The following is a 15511-nucleotide window of genomic DNA, read 5'->3' on the forward strand; positions in this document are numbered from 1 at the left end:
TTCTTGCAACTGCTACTTAAGTTATCATCTAACGGGGGTTTAACCTAGTAAAAAAATAGAGATGAATAGCCAAAATGAAAAAAGTAAAGAAAAAAGGAACAAAAGGAGTAGTATCTTTGTTAAAACTTAAAAGTGTAAAAATGAAAAAATGATAATCCCTTTATTTAAGCGTTTCCAAAAGTTACATTTCAATAGATCAATGTAAATTATTTTACACATTTCTCTTCATATATGCCTACTTCCAATACAACTATTCTCATACATTACTAAAATAATTAACTAAATCCAATGAAATTATTTCTAAATACATAACTATTTACCTATTTCCAACGCAAATAATTATTCTTATTTCCAACGTTGAATTAATATTTCATATATGTGATATGTAATAATTACTTTTCACTATCTTATTTATTTTTTCTTAATAACCTCGTAACATCACCAAACGTAGCTTGAATTTACAATAGTCTAACTATCTACTTATTTTTGGCCTTGACAATAATAGGACTTCTAACAACATGTTTAGCATCGGACCATACCAAGCTTCCAAAAATGTAATCGGTGGAGAGATGATTGATATCCGCTGTAAGGATAAGTTTAAACACAATGATTTGATCTTTTTGAGAGAACACCAAAGTCTTAGGCTCCACCATAATTGAGACACCCGGCGGCGGCTCAATCCGTGGAACGTAGGTTCCTGGTGGTCCAACATTCTTCAACTTCCGAGTAACTATCGCATTGCCGGTAAAATTCACGATAGATATGGAAGGATAATTGAAATCCAAGATGTTGAAGGAGCGCGGGCATTTGTAAGAATGTTGTTGGCTAAATTCTTTAAGAGTTGTACTCTCAGGAGGATATGCACATATGAAGTTTAGGTAATCATATTGGTTCATGTCATATACCAACCCTGGATCCATTGCCATATTGGGTTTAACATGGCCCGATCCGTATGCAAATGGTGTAGCATCACTTGTCTTATTACTATCACGTATAGGCATCCCATCATTGTCTAGGGGACTTGCTGCATTATTATATATAGAGTACACAAGCAAATGTTTAGGTTGCTTACACAAACGATATAATATAAGGTTTTAAAAACTCACCTGACTCGACCTAATCAAATATTATGAATAGTATGACTCAACTTTAAACTAGACCTGACATTATTAAACTGGATCCATACTTCTGAATTGACACCTAATATATCATATCATGTTGCACGTGTAAAGAACATATATACCTGTTGTCATGATTGCGGATTTAATAGCTGCAGTACTCCAATCCGGATGTACCTTCTTAATAAGAGCCGCAATACCAGCAACATGAGGAGTTGCCATTGATGTTCCGGTTTTCATGCAATAAGAACTTTGAAAGATTTCTGGAGGGCATGCAGCGAGAATATCTACCCCAGGAGCTGTAACATCAGGCTGTAGTAGATGGATACGCACAAGGTAAAATTACTTTTAAATAACTATATTGTGCATGCTAAGGAATCCATTTTATGAATGAATTTATTATAGAATCCCTCTGTCCCTATTTGTTTGCCCCATATTCCTTTCTAAGATGGCCCTTAAAGATTTCTCTGTTTCCACCGTTAACCCCGCATGCATACATTAATAAGTATAAAAGACAAAGATACTCTTAATTACCTACTTCCTATATTTTGGTTCAATCCTTAATATAATACATTTCGACGAGACAAACAAATAGGAATGAAAGAAGTAATAATTAGATCAAATAAAAATAATGAGTACGTATACCTTTAAAATACCAGGGTTATTCTGGTTTGGACCCCTCGATGAGAAAGAACCCATGATCGGAGATGGCTTTACTCCCAATGTATTTGTTACGCCACTGATTGACGCGGTTGGAGTCCTGTTACAAATTACAATCTTTATTTTCTTAGATATTCATATTATTTACAAAACTAAATATAATCGTCTCACCTTCTTAATTCTAATTTTTGACTTTTATTTACTTGCAATACAGCCTTGTTGCATGCATTTTGAGGCCAAAATTATACAATGTAAACAAACAAATTAAATAAATATAATTTTTACACATATACAGTACCTAACCTTCTCTATTCTCGCTATTAAAATGATTATTATGATTTAAAATTGTTTGTTTACCTTCATTAGTCACCTCCTAAAAGTGTGTGACCATAATTGTTGCAAGTAAAAGAAAACAGTGGAAGTATATATCATGATCTTCCACCGTACTAGCATCAATTTCATACATATCCAAGAGCAAACTTAGTTAAATAAAAAGAAAAAACCTACCTCATGGCTCGATTTAATCCATAAATTTGAAGTGAAATAAACATATATAGCTAAAGTTGTAACACCATATCTATGCACAAAAAACAGGAAATGAATAGAGGTGATCAAAGTTGACCCGGCCCAATTTTGGGCGGGTTTCGAGCATAAATTTTCGGCCCGAAATCGGGCTGGGCCATGTCCGACCCGATTTTTTTTTTATTTTGGGCAGGTTTGGAAATGCGTTTTTATGCATACTTAGCTGATTTTTTTGGCCCGCCCCGAAATGGCCCGAAAAGCCCGCCCGACTCGACCATTTTGGACGGGTTTGGGCACAAAAATTTCGGCCCGAAGTTTGGCCCGCCCTGAAAATGGGCATAACTTTTTAGCTTTGGCCCGACCCGGCCCGCCCAATGATCACCTCTAGAAATGAGGTAGGTGTTATAAATTGATCTTACCTTGTAGAGTTAATATAAGAAAAAAGAGTTTCGCCGTCTTTATAGCTAAGAACTATAGTGTTGACTGCATGAAATTGGCTAAGGGTAAATCCATCTCCTATCTTCTCTTCATATACAAAGATCATCCCAACAGCCCCAGCATCTCTAGCTACAACACTAGCCAATGTTTCATCTTTTGCAAAATTCTTCCAGCGTTGCGACATACCAAAATCTTTCCCGTCACCTTCGTAACATCGATACTTCCTCCTTGACATAATGATCTACATCCAACGTCACATGCATATCATATCGATCATAAAAAGAAATAACATATGATTTGTATTAGCAATTTTAATAAGTTGTAATCTAGCTTAACAATTCAATAATTATACAATGTAATACAGTATAAAATCTATTACTAGGCCTCAACCATCGGATTAAGTTTTTGGTTGAGATTATCCTTTAACAGAGTATCAAAGATAATGTAACAAGAAGGTTACGAGCTCGAATCTCAGCCACCACCTCCTTTAAAAATAAAATGTTAAGCGATGGGTATGTTAGGGACTCAACCAACAACATAAATTTTTTGTTGAGGTGGTTTTTAACTTAATTATTTAAAAGTATATTAAAAAAATAAATAAAAAAATAAAAATTAAGAAGAAGAAGATTAATCAAACTTACGCATCGCTAACATTAGCACCAGATATGCGAGCATCTGCACCAGTGATTAGTGGGTACAATTCACTAGGAACATCAACTTTTGATACAAAATCATAAAACCGTGTACCCTGCAGTAAATAGTTTAATTTTAATTTATTACTCCATATTGAATTTTGGGAAAAGGAGTTTAGAATAATTATATTACCCACTTGAAACTATGATTCCATGATTGTCAAAGCAAGTTAGGTAATAAGAGGCTTAGAATTTCTTTTTAAGAAATAATTTCTCTGTTGTTTTTATTCGGTTGACACTTTTTTTTTTTTTTTCTTTTTTTTATATCATGTTTTCTAACGGACAAGTTTAACCATCTCATCAATCAATATATAGCATATAAATATATGTGCATATACATACATACCTTGATCTTTTGATTGTTGCCGAGCAGAACGTGAGCAGAAAAAACACGATCAATAGTAGACGCACCAACAGATAGCACCCATGGATAATTATTTGCAGCAGTCCCGGCATTCGGCCCACTATTTCCCGCACCAGCAATAGTGAGGATGCCATTCTTCATGGCATGGAAGGTAGCAATTCCCGTACCATCATCTAGATAAGCACTATTGTTTGATGCTTGAGAATAATTTATAACGTCAACGCCATCATCAATAGCAGCTTCGAAAGCAGCCATTACATCTATTTCATTGCTTCCTATGGTTTTAAATGTAGGGCATTGAACGTTCCAATTCGTCTTGTAGGCCACCAATCGCGCTTTTGGTGCCATTCCTATAGCTGTCCCATTCGCGAGTCCTCCCCAGCTTGCGAATGGGACGATACTCCCTCCCGCCGTTGATAGGGTGTGGGTGCCATGCCCGTCTGTGTCATCTCTAGGGCTCAACTTTTGATTGAAAGTACAATTTTCTTGTAAATTACTATTCTTCTCCATGGCCTTGTAAAAATATCTGGCTCCTATAAGCTTCCTGGATTTACATGAATTTTTTTAAATAAAAAAATTCAAAATGAGACCTTTAAAAAAACAAGATTAAAAAGTAATGAATACATACAGTACAGTATTGTAAGAAGTAAAGTTGATGATATAATGACCTATTGCACTTGAATGTCGGATCATATTTATTTTCGCAGGCTCCTTTGAACTTTTTGGGAATCGGGCCATAGTTTTCATCATCAGAAAAGCTTTGAATCTCCGGCCACACACCTATCTCAAATTTCAATACATAGTACATAAAAATAAAGTGTCATGCAGCTCTCGAGGCATTAGATCATCTAACATTCTAATATACTTCCTCATTAAAATGGTATTAATTTTAGAAAATATGTGTCAAAATCACACGTCAATCGCTGTAATTAATGTTTATTCATGTACGTTAATATTTGTACTTTTTAATAATTTTATCTAACGCCCTTATGCATTCATTTATTATTGTAAAAATCGTTAGGAAAAATAGCCATTAATAATACAACCTATGGCTGGTTATTTTATAATAATACAACCTTTGAATTATTTTATAATAATATATCCTTTGGGGAAGTTAATTTTAACCAGACAAACTATAACCTAAAAAACAGGTTACATTTGAAATGTTATCATTAGAGAGCACTAGCAATGGTGAAAATTTTTTTGCTCATGAGCATTTTTTGTGAGGAAAAAAAATGATCAATGGTTACAATGGTGAGAATTTGTCGAATGGGAAAAAAAGCTTTTTTAAAAGCTCAAACTTGAGCATTTTTTGTGATTAAAAGTGGGGCCCAAACCTGGCAGACCCCACTAAAAAAATTTCGCCCACCCACAAAACGACGTTTTTTTGCCCTGCCTCAAGGCGCTCAAAAAGCGTCGTTTTGAGTTTCCGGATTTTTAAAAAAAAAAAGCTTAGTGCGTCTGACGCGTGCAGGGTGTTGGCGAATGACGAGGCGACGCGTGGCAGCTACAGCGGAGTAGCCAATCAGAAAATACTAGCCGTTTACAACGGTTATTTATTTATAATATTTTCAGAAAAATATATTTTGTAAAAAAAAAAAAAAAAATTACCAACGGTCATAAAATTAAATTCTCTATAAATAGACATGCATTTTGATATATTTTGATATAATTTCGTAAACACTTTAAATCCTCCACATTTTAATTTTCTTAAAAGTATTTTTAATTTGTAGAAGAATATTGTTGTTGCAATTCAGCCATATTCAGGTAAATAATTTTTTTTTAATTATTAAAATCAGTTATATAATATAATTAGTATATATGTGATTTTGTAAAAAAAAAATATAATTGTAGGCCATGTAATTATATTGCAATATGTAATTAACAAAGTTGTGTATATTTTTTCCATAAATTTCTAAATTTGTAGTTATTAAAGTGTTGCAATTATTGGTTAATTTTTTTTGCTATATATAAATGTAGTTACGTAATAAAATTAGTATATATGTGATTTTATGGAAAACAAAAATATTATAGGCCACGAAATTAAATTGCATTATGTAATTAAACAAAGTTGTGTATATTTTCTCCATAAATTACTAAATTTGTAGTTATTTAAAGTGTTGCAATTATTGGTTAATTTTTTTTGCTATATATAAATGTAGTTACATAATAAAATTAGTATATGTTTGGTTTTTTGGAAAAAAATCAATATTATAGGCCACGAAATTATATTGCATTATGTTATTAAACAAAGTTGTATATATTTTCTCAATAAATTTCTAAATTTATAGTTCTTAAAGTGTTGCAATTATTGGTTAATTATTTTTTTTTGAATATGTACATGTAGTTATGTGTAAAATTAGTATATATGTTATATTGTGAGAAAAAAAAATTATATTGTATGGCATGTAATGTAATTGCATTATGCAATTGAAGAAAGTTGTTGATATTTTTTTGGATTTGTTGTCATTTTAATTTGTTTTTTGAGTAAATGTTTGTAACGATATTTATCTTTTGTTTTTTGATGCAGAATTTTTTAATGGATCCAAACAACCCAAATTTCCGTCAACAGTTTTCGGGTTTTAGTGATGATTTCCTAACTAATCCCGAGTTTCAATTGTTCTTGCAATGAATGGGCAATATGTCTTCGCAACCACCTCCACTGCATCAGACACCCACTGAGGTTCCCCTACAAAACCCTGCTAATGAAGATCGTACACCCGAAACTGATCTTGGTAGTAACACACTCTTCGATGAGAGCGAAGAGGAAAAGCGTACCAGAGACGCCGCAGTATCCTCCTCCACCAGTTCGCTTGTTGGAACCCAACCAGGTTCCTGCACGAGCTACCCGTATTTGGTCTGTTGTGGAAGATGAAGCTCTGATTGGGTTTGTACTTGCAGATTAGCGAGGATGCTATTAAAAGTACAAGCCAAAAAGCAACTAGCCTATGGCGCAATGTACATGCAGCATATCAAACTTTGCATACGCAGAAGCCGCATATAATTCCGCCAAGGCCTATTAAGAGTCTGACGTCGCACTGGAGAAGGTTGGCAGTGGACACACTGCAATGGATATCTTGCTATGATGAAGCAGGTAGACTTCCGGAGGGAGGGAGTGGTTACAAAGAAGCTGATTGTATGAAAAGTGCGGCGAAGCTTTTTCATGTCGTCCAAGGTCGCAATTTCACTTTTCCTCACGCAATTGAAATGCTTAACAAGGATCCAAAATGGAGACCAAAGCTGAGATGGTCAATGTCCTTGAAGGAAAGAAAAGCCGCTTGTGATGCTGAGGAAGAAGGTAGTGCTGGAAGTGGGAAGAGGTCCAGAGATGATGTAGAGGATGAAACCCCTACGGATGGTTTTTCATCTGGCGGTTTACAACGACCCGAGGGTGTCAAGAAGGCAAAGGCGAAGCGTAAAGGGAAAGCAGTAGCAACAGAAAGTGGTTCGTCTGAGCTTAGCGAACGAATGAAGGAATTTGCTACAATTCGCGAGAGGGAGGCCATTCTGAAGGAAGAGAGGATCAAAATTGAAAAAGACAAGGAACAGAGGAAAAGGGAGGAACTTGACATTCATAAGATGAAAACCTGGTTTGATATGGTGCAAGCTCTGAAGAATTCGCCTACGCCACTCACTCCTGAAGAAGAGTCGTACAAGAATTTTTTACTGGGTAAATTACAAGGCCTTTAAGCATGTTTGGTTGTAGTCTTTTATTTATTAAGCGCAATTTAGTCTTTTATTTTTAAGTTGTATTAGTGGTGTGGTTAATCTCAATGTAAGATGTACACTTGTGTTCTGATTTTCCATATTGAATGACAAGTTGTTTAACAAGTTGATTTAAGTTTCCATTCATACCGACATAATTGCTTTAAATCTTTGTCATTGTGTAGTCACAGTTTTCTGATTTCACTTTATCAGAATGCTTTAACTTTGTGTCATTGATGCCGACATAATTACAATAAATCTTTGCCATTGTATAGCCACGTTTTCCTATATTCACTTTATCAGAATGCTTTACCTTTGTGTCATTGATACCGACATTATTGCACTCAAGACTTGTCACTGTCAACTAGCATAGTATACCTATTCCGTGGTTGAAAATTTGATTCCTGTACTTGGTGTGGTCATTCAGATTTGTAACCACATATTCATTTGATATTTTTGCTATATATAGTAGGCATGGTACATATCCACAACCACACCCTTTCATCAAGTAACAATATTAATACGAGATGTATTCTAGACCATCATCAAGCTCAAGTTCAAGCTCATCTTCTTCAAATACTGAAGAATATGACCAACTTGTTGATGAACTCTTCACATACCAACCCCCATCTGTCCTCATGCCCCAAACACAATCCCAACACTCTTCAAAAAAAACCTAGAGGGGGTACGAATAGAAGAGATAGGGAAATTGGACATGCCAGGTTGTTTAATGATTACTTTTCCGATAATCCTGTGTACAACACCACCCAATTTAGAAGAAGATTTCGTATGCAACGACCTTTGTTTGTACATATAATGAACAAGGTCGTTGAAGGTGATGTTTACTTCCAGCGGCGTAGGGATGCAGCTGGAAGGTTAGGTTTATCACCTCTGCAAAAATGTACAGCGGCGATAAGAATGTTAGGCTACGGCATGGCTGCGGACGCCGTGGATGAATACGTTCGGATCAGTGAGTCAACCGCTCGAGTTGCCCTTCAACGTTTTTGTACCGGTGTCATTGAGCAGTTCGGAACCGAGTACATGCGAAAACCCTACAACTGATGAATTGGCCAGAATACTGCATCAAAATGAACTGCGTGGTTTTCCAGGCATGATAGGCAGCATTGATTGCATGCATTGGGAATGGAAGAGAACTGTCCAACGGCATGGAAAGCGCAGTACGCCGGTAGGAACAAGAAAGCAACGCTAATACTGGAAGCCGTTGCAGATCAGGATTTATGGATATGGCATTCCTTCTTTGGGATTCCTGGATCTTGTAATGACCTTAATGTCTTATACCGTTCCCCAGTGTTCGATGGGTTCTGGCATGGTCGAGCTCCTCCGGTAAATTTTACCGTTAACGGCCATGAATACAACATGGCATATTACTTAGCCGACGGTATTTATCCGAAGTGGGCAAATTTTGTTCAGGGTATCACAACCCCTCAACTTCAAAAAGATAAATTGTTCGCTGACCACCAGGCTGCTGCTCGATAAGGACGTTGAAAGAGCATTCGGTGTTTTGCAAGCTCGATTTGCAATAATACGAAAACCGTCACTGGAGTACGATGAGGACATACTGCGAGACATAATGAAAGCATGTATCATTATGCACAACATGATTGTTGAAGATGAGCGCCATAACTACACTCGAGCCGAAGTTCTAAGAGCCTTCTACGAAGAAGATCAACAAGAATCAACACCAGCATCAACATCTACAACGCCACCGTTTGAATTCAATGTAGGCCGACCTACAACCTTTGACTTCAACGCATTTCTACAGCGAAAAGCTTCCCTCCGTGACAAAGAAATTCATCTATCTCTGAAACGTGATTTAGTCGAACATATTTGGCAGCGATAACGGGCCACGTAATTAGGGAGAAATTAGCACGACTTAATAGAAATAAAGCCAAGTACTATGGCGTAGCTACTTTTCCGTACGCAGTCGAGTTATTTTTTAGTTGTTGTGTTTATTTTATTTCCTAAGTTTAATTACGCATGACGTTGCAAATGTAATTGGTTTCTAGTATTGTACCGCTTTTAAAATAAATAAAAACATTTAACAAATTTTGAGCTTTTTTTTACTATTTTTTTTTATATAACGTACTTAATTTTACGACAAATTTTAACGATAAAAAAGACAAAAATAAAAAATATAAGTTACACAAATTTAAACTAATTTTTATTTATTTGGAGTAAACATTGTTAAAATATAAATGAAATAAATAAATAAAGAAGTGTTGTGTAGGAGAGAGAAAGTAATGTTGGGGTATTGAAAAAAGTAAGAGAGAGAGAGTGGTGGGTGGGCATTTTTTTTGCTCACCATTGGGAGAGAAAATGTGAAAAAAATTTGCCCATGAACAAAAGTGATTTGTTGAGAGAGAAAGTGGGTAGAGAGAGAGTAGGTGAGCATTTTTTTGCTCACCATTGAGAGTGGTCTTATGTAATTTGTCTAAACATTAAAATTTGAATTATTAAAATTGATTTACAAAAAGCAAAAAAAAAAAAAAAAGGCCCCTCCATGTCCAGCCCCCTGCCCGCTAGCCGCCGGTGACAAGCCCACCTCCCCCACCCCGAGCCTACCTACTCGCCCATCCTTAATCTCCGACCACCGGCACCACCCCCGACCCTACTCTCTTCTTCACACATCATGCCCGTCATCACCATCAATCACAAATCTCAACAAAATTAATGGTGGAGGGCAACAATGTTGAAAATTGGTGGCGAATTGCTGAATGAGGATGGCGGATTGGTGGCAATTGGTGGGCGTTGTTTGTGATTTGGTGCGCAATTGGGGAATTGGTGATGCGGGTGCAAGGAGAGATAGTAGCAGCGGCTGCTGGGTTCGTGAGGTGTGCTGTGTAGGAGTTTTTGGTGGCTGGTGCAGCGCGGTTTGTGAGGTGGCTGCTGGTGGTAGCGGCTCGTTGGTGGAATGGTATGGTTTGTGGGAGGTGGTCTTGGTTGGCTGCGGTAGTCGGGAGAGGTGGAATGGGGTTGTGGGGGTGAAATCGAGGCTGGTTGGTAGGTTATGTGGGAATTTCGGCTGGTGGTGGGGTTGGTAGCTGTGGTCGGGAAGGGGAGGGTCGGTTTTGGTGGTGATGATGGTACGAAGTGGTACAGTGGTGGTGGGGATGGCGAGAGAGGGTGGAGCAGTGGTGGTGTTTGGGGAAGGAGAGAAAAAAAAAATAGAAACTTATTTAAGCCTATCATATTGTGACACGTGGCAGTGGTAACTTGTTTATCCGGTTGCAATCCGGTTATGTTTGTTTAAAATTAATACCCCAAAAGTTTATATTATTACAAAATAATTAAAATGTTGTATTTTAAAAAAAAAAAAACGGCCTAAAGATTGTTTTGTTAATGGCAAATTTTTCAAATAGTTATGGTATTTACTTTATACTTGAATTTAATTATGTACAATATTGCTATCAGTTTTTTTTTTTTTTTTTTTTTTTTTGACTTGTATATTTTACAAAGTTGTACTGTGTTGTACTTCTAAAATCGATGATTATAAAACGAATCATGTAATACTAATCAAATATGTCTTTAGAAACTTTTTTTCGTATGCTCTCAAAACGAAACAAAAAATAATATTGGATCAACGCAAAACTTACCGGAATCTATGTTTGCTAAAATGATATCATCTCCTAAGTTTGCCTTATGCCATATTGAATCTTCAAGGTTGGAAGGTGGATAATGTAATCCTAAGAAATCCGCTGATCGAGTCGTTGTCGATTCAAGAATTCGACTTTCAAATATTTGATACAACACTTGGATGCTCTACATGAAAGTTAAACCATGCATTAATAAATTAGATGAAAAATATTTTTAGAATGAGCTAATTAAATTAAATAATTTTCTTCATTTTTCTAATTTTACTATTTAGGTTCTGTTTGATTTGATGTAAAACATTTTCAATGATAAATTAATATTCATGGAAAACACATTTTCAAGGAAAAAAAAATTGTAAATTAGTTTTTCTTTATTTGATTGCATACAAGAAAAGTTCAGGAAAAATAAAAAATAGGAGTAGGAATGTGAAGATGGATGAGAGGGAAATAGAAAGGAGGTAAGGAAAAGGGAGGAAAATGTGATTTTCCTTGTTTTGTAAAGGAAAATATTTTCCATCATTAAGGATGCAATTTTCCACCATTGCAAAAATTGTTTTCCACCCTTCACAAACCAAAAAAAAATAAAATGAGAAAATCATTTTCCAATGAATAATATTTTACATCAACCCAAACGGGGCTTTAATATACCAATAGAAACGAGGGGGTAAGGCGTGAGTAAAAAAGAGAGAACTATTAGATTTAAAGCAGAAGTTGGATGATAAATAAATAAATAAATAAAATAATAAAAAAAAAAACGTACGGATGTTGTATATATTTAGATTCTCTATTGTAGATGTCATATGACTTTTAATTAATGAAATATTTTTGCTATTAAAAAAAAAAATTCATCTATGCCTTACTTGAGAGTTCATTGGCCTCTTCTTCGTGTAATGTTGCAGCAAAGCCATTATATATCTTATTATAAGAATATATTATCCTTTCTGAAGATGATTCAGAAATCACTGTTCCATGTATGCAAACATAATCAAACAAAAGGATAATTAATTGAAGTTCAACAATTAATTAATTACCCCTTTTCAAGTAAATAAAATATCTAAGGCAAGATACAATTAATAAATATGACACATTTGTATTATACCTCCTTAATACAGAAGAAATCAAGTCATGATGGGACTTTGTAATAGTCTCGGGACTGGCTAATAAACGAGGTTCTGCGTGGTGAGAGCCCAAGTAGACTATATAATGCTACATGCAAAAAAAAAATATAACAATGATCAAAATTAAATTTACATTTTTCTTTAATCGTCACACTTTTTCTTTTACGCATATCACAGTTTGAATTCAATCGATTGCTTAGTCAAAGATCGAAGATGAAGATGATCGATCAAGGCAAATTGATGACTTACCTTAGGGGCAGCATAGGTAGGTAATTGTTGTAATGAAAAAAGAAGTGATTGATAATAAGAGACAATGTTGTAAAAGCATTGGAATTTGCATTGTTGAACAAAATCCTTCTTTCTCTTCTTTCCCTTTCTTTTTCAATCGATCTAAAACAAATCAGGATGATTAATATTTGTACCCCTTTTAAAATAAATTTCTCTTTTAAAATTTTGTTTAGATAGTAAGGAGTATGATTAACTTATAGATAGCTAATTAATTCTACCTTAATTACATAGCACAGAAATTGCAATGAATGGGTGGAGAAATTCTTTGCTATTCCAAATTATTACAAGTGGGTGATTATATTGACAAATTATATTATAAAGACATTTTCAACTAAATTTGCAATTTTTAACCACATTTTTCTCCTCAACATTCTATATGTGGTTGGTGTAACCGTGTAATTATATGAATAAACTAGTTTATGAACAATTGATAAAAAAAAATACTTTTTATATATAAGGCCAATGATTTGCATTGGACATTATAGATAAAGAAATTTGAAGGACATGAAATGAGGTATACTGTACGTCTATACAATGCAATATTACGAAAAATACAAGTAAACCCAGCCCAAGATAACACATACTTCTTTTGTTCTTTTTTTACTTGACTTGTTTCATTTATCACGCTTGCCAATGCAGAACTTTAACTATCAATAACATCAATTCTCCATAAGTAAAAATTATAAAAGTTATATATTATGATAGTACTTATTGAGACGAAACTAACAATATCCCACATGAGTATGTTTTTCCTTACATATAATTCACAAAAGACGGTCAAAGAAGAGGTGTTGAATAGTGTAAAAGTCAAAGCGAGTCAAGTTAAAAAAAACGGAGGAAGTACATGAAAATTGTCACTGTGACTTAACAAGCCACGCCACGCCATGCGCACGCATATCCTATATTTCCCAATATTGTTTAAAGCATGTGATTTCATGTCGTCCTTTTAATATGTCAAAAGAATTTATACCCAAATGTATATTTATTGAGAAAATGTTTATGATAAATAAAAATTCTTAATTATTCTTCATTATTACCACTCTCTTCGTTTCTCGAAAGAAGGTAGCGTTTGGTGATTTTACACATATATCTTTTGTCAACTATTGAGGCAATTAATGGGACTCGGGAGTATATCATATTTATATTTTCGTAGAAGTTAGACCAATCATATTTTAAACTTTGAAATTGGGTAATAAAATTAAGAATAAAAAAAAATAAAAAAAAGTTGCACTACTTTTAGTAGCTAATCAATCGAGCATATATATATATATGATGAGTAATTTGTAGTATCAAAAATATTCTTATACGGAGTATTAATTATACAATTAAGTTTATTTCGGTCCCCCTATACCCCATGCATGTTTCAATATTCTATTTGAAAGGAACGGTAGATAAGATTTGAGCCCGTAACTTTTATATTACGCTGACTTGAGCTAGTCCTTTAATATCATCTGCTAATTAATCTTATATGATTATTGCAGATGTATGTACGTCAAGCCACCAACAAGCTGTGCATAACACTGCCTAATGAGAACAAAGTTAAACGTAAAATAAGTGCGAGATTTAATGTTTAAACCCAAACATAACGGAAAATTAAACGTAATAAATTAAAATGTGGACAAAATCTTCAACCAAAATCAAATTACATAAAGCTCAACTTACAGAGGAGCAACTATGTATCCAAAATCCTGCATAGTCCAAAATTAATCCAATTGCATCTGCAAGCAACAGCAAATATATAATACGAGTGTAGTTGAAATCCTTCTACGTACACCTTTCATTTGCCCCTTTTTCTTTTAAGTTTGCCTCATGACATATTGTGTAAATAATTATACGGGATCACTGAAAATTCTACAAGAAAAACGACCATCACAATTTTATAAATTAAACGGTTGTGATTTAATGATTTTTGAATTATTTTTTAATGCTAAAATTAATTAGACGGATCACGACTTTACTCTTAAAAAATAACAAAACTCCGATGTGATTATCCGACTAATAAAAGAGATAGAGGTAGTAGCATTTAGAATTTTTAGATCGAACCTTCGGCTTCCAATTTATATGTCGGAGATGCATCGCAAGGTGTTGCCTTGGCTGAGTCTTCAAGGTCCCTCTTGAATTTGTTCATGATCAATCTCCAATATAACCTATTATTAGTTGTTTCGCATTTTAAAGAACTTAAGTCAAATCTCGTATATGAATAGTGTAAATGTCAAATGGTGATCAATTACAATAGCAAAAATTTACCTTTATTCCAAGAGAGGTATGTTGACTTTTGTCATCAACTTCGGAAAATAAGAGCTGAAAACCAGCTTTCATGATATTAACCAACTTTGTCCTTTCATATTTATCATCAAACTTACGAGCGATAAAATCAGACTCAGACTCGGACTCGGACTCACACTTAGACTGATCAATAGTCGAGGGATTAGTCGGCTTAGAAAAAGGTGCGGTATGTGTGTTGAAGAAAGGTAAACATCTTGAAATGGACGTCGGTCGAGATCAGATTCTGGTAGAGATCAGAGTCTGAAGCCATTTGAATGATGCTGGTCTAAGGAAATTCCAAGAGTATAGTAGGTAGAACTAGAAGGAATATAATGGATGTGTGTTGAGCAAAAAGAAGAAATTAAATTAAATTGTCTTAGTTAATTAATACACCGTACATATGCTAATTAATTAATGAGGGGGGTGGGATCGAATCAATAGAATTGTATCGTATGATCGTAAGATCCTACTTAATAACAAATAATATTATATATTATGTTATAAATTGACTTAAAAACAGTTTTTGAAAAGGGGTTTCAATGCTAAAAGACATTTTTTTGCTTAAGAAATGTCGATCTTCATTTAGCTTTGTTTGTATGGTAGTTAGAAGATTAATAACACAAGTTTTAAATTGATAAATTATGTGCAAATTTGTCAAGAATTAGACCTTAACTATGACAATTGCAAGTTGTCAATTGATAAAATCATATTAATGTCACGGATTTGCTAA

At 34.4% G+C, this 15511-nt stretch overlaps 1 pseudogene; it reads right to left on the reverse strand.

Moving 5' to 3' along the window:
• Window positions 1–421: 421 nt before the first annotated feature.
• On the reverse strand, window positions 422–12568 carry LOC110731084 (annotated as a pseudogene).
• Window positions 12569–15511: the final 2943 nt, after the last annotated feature.

This window comes from Chenopodium quinoa, unplaced genomic scaffold (genome assembly GCF_001683475.1).
Source record: "Chenopodium quinoa cultivar QQ74 unplaced genomic scaffold, ASM168347v1, whole genome shotgun sequence".
NCBI classification, from domain to species: Eukaryota; Viridiplantae; Streptophyta; class Magnoliopsida; order Caryophyllales; family Amaranthaceae; genus Chenopodium; species Chenopodium quinoa.